This window comes from Drosophila subobscura, chromosome E (genome assembly GCF_008121235.1).
Source record: "Drosophila subobscura isolate 14011-0131.10 chromosome E, UCBerk_Dsub_1.0, whole genome shotgun sequence".
In the NCBI taxonomy this organism is placed as follows: Eukaryota; Metazoa; Arthropoda; class Insecta; order Diptera; family Drosophilidae; genus Drosophila; species Drosophila subobscura.
The window spans coordinates 14,015,252-14,025,736 of NC_048531.1; positions in this window are offsets into that span (position 1 = coordinate 14,015,252).

The following is a 10,485-nucleotide window of genomic DNA, read 5'->3' on the forward strand; positions in this document are numbered from 1 at the left end:
CGTCGTCTGTCGACGCAGTTGCCCTTTCAATTATCCAAACAATGGGAGGGCTACGTGCCCTACGTATTTAAAAAACAAACGAAACCGAAGTCTTAAGCCGATTAATAAACGTGACGTGACCATTCGGAAAAGGAGCCGAGCCAGACAGGAAACGAGTGCATCTGGATACAGTTCGGGTTCATCTAGTCACGCAATTTGGCTGGATTTTCTTTTTTTGATTGTGAATTGCAGATTGCATCTGCTTTGGTGCAAAAAAGATAAGTTAAGCTGCTGAATTTTCGAATAATCACGTAGGCGGGCTTAGCGAAGGTTTATTTTGGTATTATTTTTGGGATATTTTGTGCTCGCTCATATTTGAAACGCAGAAATGAGCACTTGAGAGCGTCTGACAGAGATTATTTCCCTGACCGTTTAGACACAGGAGAGAATTCCCCTGACCGTTTAGACACAGGAGAGGATTTCCCCGACAGGAGAGAATTTCCCAAAGGGAACTTCCCCGACCAAACTGCCAACTTCTTAAATCAACACTAAGCAAAAAAACAAAAACAAAAAAAATTTCCAACTGCGCGGGTCGTGCGCGTCGCTGAACGGTAAAAACTCGGTGTTTATTTATTTCTAAAAGGAAAGACTTTGTCGTGAAGCGAAAAACTTGTGTGTAGTTGGGAAGCGCGCGTTTTCAACGTTAATTAAACACTCTAACTAAGAAGTTGGCCTAAAGTTTTTCTGGCACGTTGCCGCCACCCGTTTGCCGTCGTCAAAAAGTGCTCCGACAAGATTTCTACTTGAAATTCCTGAATTTCGGCTCGCAATCGGAATAAAAAGCGCAATTCGAATAAAATACGAATGAAAATTAAGTTTTTCGCAACGCCAGGCGCCGAGTGATTATTGTACAAGTGCCAGTGGTTTTTGCAAGTGTTTCTGTGTGTGTGTGTTTTTGTCGAGTGTGTCACAATTTTGGACGGGAAGGATTTAGCTACTGTTCCTGGTTACTTACCCCCCCACCTGGCCGAATTCAAACGGTAAGTGCTCGCTGAAATTATACAGTTAGGCGGTGTCTGGAGCTTATGTATGTTTTGGGCCGCAATTTGTTGTAGTGTTTGGGTATTAGCATTTTTATGCCGCCGCCGCCGCCTTGGCCAGAAAAGTTGACAAACAAAACGCACACTGGCGCACACGCACACGAATTCACACAAAGGATTTCATTACATTTTGGGTGGGACGCGGCGCCGCCGCCAAACACAGTAACTGTAACTGTAACGTAACGTAACCCTCCCCCAGGCTATGTATGTCTCTCTCTGTCTCTGTCTCTCTTGCGTTACTACTACTACGTTTTGTTTGCGGGACGCCGAATGCTGTGCTACTGTATTTGTGTACCCCTTACTTGAGTAGTGGATGGGGGTATATCTGTGTAATTTTATTGCAATTCTCAGTCCTAATTATCCTCATTAAATAAAAATATACAGTGGAAGTCGTTGGAGCTTTTATTATATATGTAAATTTTCTGCATTGTTGATTTTATCTGTATATTCCTCCAATAGCCACACTGGTAATGAGAAATCGTTTACTTTTATCGAAGGCAACCAGTTCCTGTGTAAGGCCTCTGCTCTCGTATCAAAATTCGCTTAATTGTATCCCTAAACAGGTATCCTTTAGTCGGGAGTATCGGCTTAAGCTTTCTGACTTTTTCCCTTGCTGCTGCTACAGCCTCTCCCGCATACGTGCACATGTCTCTGGGTGTGTGTGTGTGTCTGTTTTGCTGTTATTTATTTTGATGGTGTATTTTGCTTTTCCGCTTTGTCAGAATTGCGTAGCGCCTCTTTCTCTGCCTTTCCCCTAGTTACTGTCTCTCTATCCTCTTTCTTCTAGTTCCTCTCTCTGTCTCTCTATCTTCCTGCATTGAAATGAGTTGGCAATAAATATGGCCCAATGTCAAATAAAAGGGCGATGAGCCAGCCTTTTTCCTCTGCCGCTTCCTGTCCCCCCGTCCCTGCCCCTGCTACTATCTTTCTATCGTTCTCTCTTACGCGCTGTTGTTGCTCTAATCTCAGGGGACACTAATGTTTTACGACACTGCCACAGCCTATGTCTGGGTGGTTCTATCCTGTCCTGTCCCGTGCTGTGCCTCCAATACAAACTTAATGCACACATCAATGGCAAATTAGATATACTCCAGAAGCAAATGTACTAATAACAATCATTGAGAGAGTGTCCTCTGTGTCCTGTGTGTGTCCTGCCTGTGTGTGACGACGATTGTTCTGTTGATTTGGCTCTTACTTCCAATACATTGGCATTCACTCAAGAGAGTGAGAGAAAGGAGGAGGAGGGCAGGGCGAGTGCGACCCAAGTTAGAGCCCACTCCAAGGGCAGCGTGTGGCAGGGGGTAGTCATCGTCCACTTATGTATGCCTCATGTCTTATTTGTCGTTGCCCAAATGGAAATCGTTTTGTTTTCTGTTTTGTCAAGTGACAAATTTTCATTGTCTTCCCCTGCCCTGCCGACAGCAGCCGCCGCACTAATCGCTTACTTAAAACAAAAAAAAGATCCCCAAAAAGATCTTTCGAGCAGGGAATGGGACACAAGACTCAAGACGGAGTGTAAATAAACACTCAAGTGCATGGATGGAGTAGGAGTAGGAGGTGGAGGCAACGACTAGCTGATATCCTCTAAAGTGTGTGGAATGGGAGGGACATTATCACGGAGTAACCATTTCCTAGCATATTAAATAGATTATACAGATTTTAGTAGTACAGAAAAACACTCAAAAAAGACTCTTCTGGTGTATGAAGTACGAAGATTGGAAAGCAAACAGTTTTTACTTGTTTTTATTCTTGTACAGATTCTTGATTGATTTTCGATGGACAGTTGTGCCAGAAATTCCTCTGTGACATTTTGTTCTTCAAACTAAATAAACTCGTAGTTTACCTTCTAATCTGCTCTTTACTTACACCGCATTAGTGCCTCGTTTGGTGGCATTGCCCGTCGGCACATTCCCTCAGTTTGCTTTATTTTGAATGGACAAAACCACGCTCTTATCGCACAGGGAACCCAAAGGCAATGGTGGAAGGGCCCACTTTAATCTGTTACGGCTTGCCCATTCCTCCACTCTGTACGGCCGTCTGTCCCACGTTTTACGTCTTTATTTTCCACCAATCGATTTGGATTGATTTTGTTTAAACAAAACTGCACACTAGAGCAGAAAGCTGCCACCATAATCCCCCAATAAGCTTTCGGGTGCAGCAACTGGAACTGGCACTGCCAGGTTGCACTTTCGTTTCGTTCGAATTGAGGATTCCTTTCGGTTCAGTAAATAAACATCGCACAATATCGCTAGGGGCCATCATCAGCGCAGGTCTTTAATGCCACACGTTAATTGCGACCCAATCCACATGCAATCCACACACACCCATTCCCATTCGTGCCACACTGCCCCACACACACATGCCACATACCAGCCATTGCCTATTCCTATCGATGCTTTGGTAATTAGTTGAGAATTGGATTTGGGATCACATAAAAGTGTTGATTACACGCATTGATGACGGCCCTTCTCCCTGGGTGCCAAGTGTTTTGTTTTCTTGCTGTTTCCCTCCCCAAGTCTTATCTCTAGGGAATGGTTTGGACGGGGCCAGCATTAGGGTTACGTTACACACACACACATGAGTGAAAGTCTTGGGGAAATTGTAGGCAGGTGTAAAAAGTTGGGTCGCTCGGGCTCCCGCCGGAAGCTCACTCTGTCTGATGTTCTAATTAATCGCTTTTATTGCAGGGAATTTCATCTAAGCACTAAATTGATTGAGGGGCTTGATTGAGAGTGAGACAGATTGATGGTCATTTCAACAAATACAGATTTGCCCTTTTATGGTATTTGGTGGGGTCAAGAATTTGGAAGATTACAGAGAGTAGTGTGTACCTTTCAATGGTGGATTGTGAGGTTAAATGGAAGATGATTGAGTGAGTAAAGACATTCAAATTATGGACAATTTTACCATACAATCAGAGAGTGAGGCAGATCCACAAACAAATCAACTTTAGGAAGCTTTTCTGATGGATTATGGCAGGAAAAAAATATGTAGAGGAATGCCAGAAATATGCCCTCTACCTTTAATAAAATATGTTCAACTTCTCGGTAACATTTAAGGTATCAGAAATTATGCAAATAATATAAATAAAATGAAGGAATTCCACGCATTGCAATACCTTTTAAGGGGAACATGAAACCGCACACAAGTGACATTTAGGCAATTAAAATGATGCAAAGGCTTAAGCCTTAGATCTCATCTAGCACACTAATCATATTCATGTTAGATTTTAATCTCTAATTTGATGTTTAGACAAGACCATGTTGTCCGTAACAAATGGTGTACACTTTCCACTGCAAGTCATGGTTTTCCTGGGCGGGTGGGAGGGCGTGTGAGCGGACGTTTGCAGTGGGAGATAAAAAACATCAAAGTCATTTCATGTCTTCATAAATTCCCTTGCCAAAAAGAAATACCTGTCGCTCCCTCACACTCTCTTTGGGTCCCCTCGTGCTGGTGCTCTTCCCTGCTGCCACTCTCTTTGGGTTCCAGCCCAGTCTCTGGCTAAGTGAAATGACCTGCCATTTTCCTTGAAAAAAAAAGAAGAGGAATATCTCAAGACTTGGCTTTGGTGGTGCCTCAAATAAAAAGCCCAAGTCACAAATAATAAGTTTGGGCAGGAAAGAGAGAGGGAGTCGAAGAGGAGGAGCGAGAGCGATCGGGCAGCGAGGCAAGGTTAATGTCTTATCGACATGCTGCAATCTATGTATTTAATTGACTTGACTGCAATTATAGTGTACACCAAGCACCGGTGCATCCATATACCTGTATATATCTATATATATTTCGTATATATATTGTGTCTGCTGTTGGTTGTGTCGGTTAGTGTCTTCTTCCTGCAGATAAAACGTCGTAAAATGAAAAAGAAATACTTGCCTATAATGATTTCGCATAAATCGTGACTACTCGCCAAAATGAAAGGCGAGAATTTATACTAACACACAGTGCACGAGGCTGGCACTAGCACAGGCACTGGCATTGGCACTGACACTCGCACCGCTGATACCCTTACCCGTTCAGAGGGTATCACAGACAGTAAAGTTTCTATGATGCCTATAAAATATCTACATTATTGATTCAACTGTGTGTCTAACCAACTAAACTACCAAGTTTGTAGTTCCCATAGATAAAATGTATTCTTAGAGTATCTAAAACTTCGTTGCTTCAACATCTACGCCTGGGTTCATGTTGTTTGGCGGGGAGCGAGGAGTCGCTACAACAAGTTACAATGTATAGGCAACGCTCCTCCATTCGCATTCGGAGTGGAGTGGAGTGTCGCTCCGGTGTCAGAGGCTAGGTGCCCGCGCTCTCAGACCTCAGGAACCCCCAGACCCCTTTCGCTTGAGCGGAGGACACAGACATTGGACCGAGGCTCGCTTCGAGTTGCGGGTTTGAGGCCTCTTTTGGTCAGCCAAAGTCAAGTAAAGCCTGGGCCAAAAAGTTGAACAAAAAAATGGGAAAGAAAACCTGTAAGCAGGCGGCAGACAGCATTCGCGGTCGTCTCCTAGAGATGCGCACGTGACTTGGTCATTCAGCCGCCACCCCACACCTTTCTCTCGCTCTCCTTAGACGCTCACCAAAATCACGTTCTTAACAAATTGAAATTTATGAATGTGCCTGCCTGCCCCACAGCAGAGTTAATTCTTATTTATAACAACAATTAATAGACACAGAAAAGATTGTTTAATGGTGTGGGAGGGGGGATAAAAGCAGAGCAATACTGGCAGATATTTCGTGTGAATGGAGCAATAAAAAATAAAAATAAATTTAAGTTATTATCCAAGAACTTTCGAAAGAAGGGGAAACAAACGAAAGAGGCAAATAAATAATATTCTCAGAATGTAATATTCTCCATCCCTTCCTTCAATCTTTTCCCACTCTCACGGCATCATCGCTAAGTAAATCAAAAGCTGCAAAAACATTTAGCGCTGCTCTTGCGCTGCGGAATGGCCAAACAGGCGGAGGGAGGGAGGGAGGGGGGGCTTGAACACGGAGCACTGATGGACATTGTGTCTCTGGCCATTGCCAAATCGTTAGCACTTGGCAGAGACCCCGGGACGGGCCACAGCATCCGAGCATCCAAACATCAGCAGCGTCATCGCCATCGCCATCAACCTCCTCCTCCTCCCGCCCTGTGCCCCACTGCCATTCTCTTGCCATGCCATTCCCACCTCTCGGAGACATGGCTCGTTCGATGCGGCGGGGCTTAGACCTTTCGAGTGTGTAATGGAATAAAAATATGTATTTAAACTTTATTTGATTGTCGCTGATTTCGGACGAAGAGAGCGTCACGGTTCCGTTTGCTTTTATCTCCCTCCCCGCATCTATCCCACTCTCTCACTCCCTTTCTCTCTCTCTCTCTCTTTTGCTGTCTGCTGTCCATTCCTAATGAAGGAATGTAATAAACCAATTTAGTTTTCTCTTCTCCTCTGCCCATTTGCATTCTTCCGGCTTGACTGCCTCTTGTACTCTCCTCCTCCCTCTTCCACATTTTGTCTACATTTTTGGGAAGCTCTCTGCCTCCCTCCCTCCCCTGTCCGTTGCCCATCATTAGGCCTGACAAAAGTTCTTCCAGCTCATTTGTACAATGAAAAATCTTCCCATAATTAACGGCAGTGGCTTGGACACTGTCTGCCGGCGGGAAGGGTGTGCGGGAGGTAGGTAGGGATGAACGAATTGTGGAGGAGTAGCGTAGGGTAGGCTGGTGTGGGGTGGGGGTTTGGTAATTTCTATGCCTCGCTGCACACCAAAATGATGGGAGAGCAGACAGATCTCAGACGAGGGAGAGAGAGAGAGAGAGCGCAGAAGAAGAGGTGAAGCCACTCCAGACGACGGGCACTGCATTCGGGATTGCCTCGAGTGATATTCCCCTATTGTTATAGTTTTGTCATTGCTTTTACGAGTATTGTTGGTTTCTGTTGTTGTTATTGCTGTGTGTAGGTGACCGACCAGCCGTTCCTTCGGGGCGGAATTATTAAAAGTAAACCAGACAAACACCACACCGAGGGGGAGAGTCAAACAGGCAGAGGCAGAGCGAGCGAGGAGTGTCGTCAGGGGGGGACACAGGCAATGGCCAGTCCGTCTCTCATTTGATATATTGCAGGCATCCGGTGGACATTGTTGACGTGGACGTGATGCTGCAATAAAATCTGCGCCAAGCCAAAGCCAAAGCCAAGCCGACTACTCCTCATTATACAAGGAATACCAGAAATACGCTGCAGGGGTAAATGGGGTATTACGACTTGGTAGCTTTTCTTGCGCGCCTTTAGATGGGGCTGTAAATGTTCAATGGGTTGGCATCCAAACGTATAAATGCTGGAAAACACTTGCGGAAAAGCAGTTATGGCTAAGAAAAGCAATATAACAGTAGAGAAAAGTTCTTTTAATAGTGAAAGTGTTTTAATAGTTATGGGACGGTTCCTTTAGCAGAACTCTTGGGATAAAAATTGATCCTGGAGCGATATGTGCTAAAGTTAAATGATATTAATATTATAGGAAATTATTATTTCGAGGAAACTTTTCATAAAACAATCAACAGAAGGCATCAACATGATCAAAGTGGTATACATAGTTTTAACAGAAAATAGTTTTTTATGTTTGCAAAAACTCCAATTATAACTGATTTTAAGATTTTGAAGAAGCCTCAGATAATTTTAAATGCTGTTCTCTTGGTAGAGCGTATTCCCATATCGGTCTGCAAGCTTCTCTCCTCCACTATTAGTTACTCTCTGCAGTTTCTACCTCTTTTCAGCACCCTCTCTCCCTCGCTCCATACCCATTCGCCCCTTTGGGTTTTGCTTGTCATTGTTGTGGTTGTCACATTGTCGCCATCGTTGTCTCCGGGCCATCATTTGTGGCCTACACACAGACACACACGCACACACACACACACACACACGCACACACACACACACACACACACACATACCACATGACCAGAGAGTAACCAATAAAAGGCAAACTGTCTGTCGTAGTTTTCCACCAACTCGTCTGCTGCTCTTTAGCTTCTCTTTCCGTTTCTCTGTTTCTCCTTCTTTTACACTTTGTTGTAGCCAAATATTTGAGCAGGCAAACAGTTAACAACAAAAGCAAAAGCAGCAACAACGGAAAACCGCATCCCACGTTCAAATCAAGGAAAAGCTTCCATCCAGCTTCCCCTTAATTTTCCCTCTCTCAAAAATGTGTCGCATCTTTTTAATTAAATATTTTCAATTTTATAGGCTTGTTTGCATTTGCATTTGAATTTTAATTTTCCTCTCTCCTCACCGTCTGCTACGATTGGGGCCACAGAAATGTTTCTATTTATTCGTTTTTGATTCGTTTAATTTCGTGATTTCGGGTTCCCCCAAGACATGGGTCCCACACACAGCAACAACAGCAACAACAACCGTGAGACGGTGACACCTGGTGGTCTGGTCAGAGCCCCGGACGTGGCCTTAAGACTGGGCATAGAGCATTGGGGGGGACTGTGGACAGGTCTGATCTGCATTTACATTCCCATTCCCATTTCCATGCCCATTCCCACTTCTTTTCAGCATACAAATTTTTCCATTTTTCATGTTCATCTTCGGTTGCGTTGCTGTTTCGGTTCATTAGTTAGGATTACTGGACAATTATGTCGCATTTTGGACCCACTAATAGTTGTTTATTTACACAATTATAAAATTGAAAGCTCACATAAATTTGTTTGTGGGGCAACCAAGAATCCATTCTCTGCAACGAGTGAAAGTTCTGCCCATTATGTGGAGGGAATTTAACTTTTTTTTTCTGTGGCGACTTAGCCCTGGGGGATGTCCAGTGGCTGCAGCACAATAAATGACCCTCAATCGGGTCCACCGTCCACACTAATGGCCCTCAATCGGGTCTTATAGTGGTGGATTATATACAGAATTATTTCTTTTGTCGAAGAATTTGAATTGATTTCAATTTAAAATTTCAAATGCCATTGACATAATGAAACCCTGGAGTTGGAGCAGGGGAAACGGATATGAAAACATTTAAATAATAAATTTGAAAGCGTAATTGAATTCTATAAAAACTTTTTCAAAAGCATAATTGAACAGAGACGAACTTTTCTTTGGTTATCAAAATAAAACCATAAATGTTCCCAGGCTACACATTGATTTGATCTATCCTGAATAAATATTTAACGTTTCTGTGTGAAAAATAAACAATTCCGATGGAAAAATTCCAGCATTTGCATATGTTCCAGATAAACGTAATCCCCCAATCATTCTGATAACCAAATGGTTTGCCAAGCTCCTGGGACTCCCATTGAACTATGAATAGATATAAGTTTATATTGTATAACGTCGATGAAGTTATAACCATATTCCCATAACCATAACCATATCTCGTATATTCGTTCATTTACTTTGCTTATCATAGAAATATCGAAAGTTTCCCAAGCTCTTCCCTGCTGAGTAGAACTTTAATAATGTCAGTCCCCCCCCCAAAAGCAAACACCGGAAACGTGGGCAATATTAATCGGTTATCCCCCCCGCCCGACTGCACCCCTTTTACATGTGTGTTTTATATGCACTTTATCGTAACCCCAAATCAATTTATTTATGTGCATTGGACGCTTTAGTAGAGCAAACAACGAAAGGGAAAATATTGTAGAGTAAGAGGAGATTATAAAAGTGGGAATATTGTATTTACACATTCGACTAAAGATTACCCCGTACTGAACTAAGCAATGGGGGAAGCCACAGCGTACTTGAAAACTCTGAGTTTTGATTGGAGATAAGCCGTCTTGGATTTTCTTTCGGATATTTTTTCTTTATTTACGATTCTCCCTGCTTCGTTGATTCATTTCTTTGTTGATTCTGATGATCTTTTCTGTTGCTTGCACTAATCCCCTTATGCCCTTTTCCAATCCACGCATAATGGGCATCAAAAAGCTTCGAGGCTTATCTTGAACACGGTCTTCAGTGTCTGATAAGGCTTCGATTTCGAAGTGCATTCGTTCGAGACATGTTCGTGGCAGCGATGCCGAATGCAACGACGAAGTATTTCCACTCAACAGTTGGATGCTCTCCGCTCTCCGTTCTGCCATGGTGGTGGGTGGTGCTCTCTCTCTCTCTCTCACTATGCCCATTCTTCTGTCTCTCTCTTTAGCTGCTTCGATCCCGGTGCAATAAAAGTACAAAAAGCAAATAGGTCCGACCCTTGGGTAAATATCCAAATGGTACGAATGTGCGTGTGTGCACTTACGGGTATATGAATGAATGAATGAATGAATGAATGTATGAACGGGAATGAGATGAATGAAAATGTGTTTCCGCTTCGCTTTGCAATAATAGTTAGGAAATTGGAAAAATGTGTGTGTGTCCCTCGGGTGCGAGACGCGGAGATCCCTTCCCTTCCGTTAAATGTGTCTCATTAGTGTGGTTCCACACATGTACGT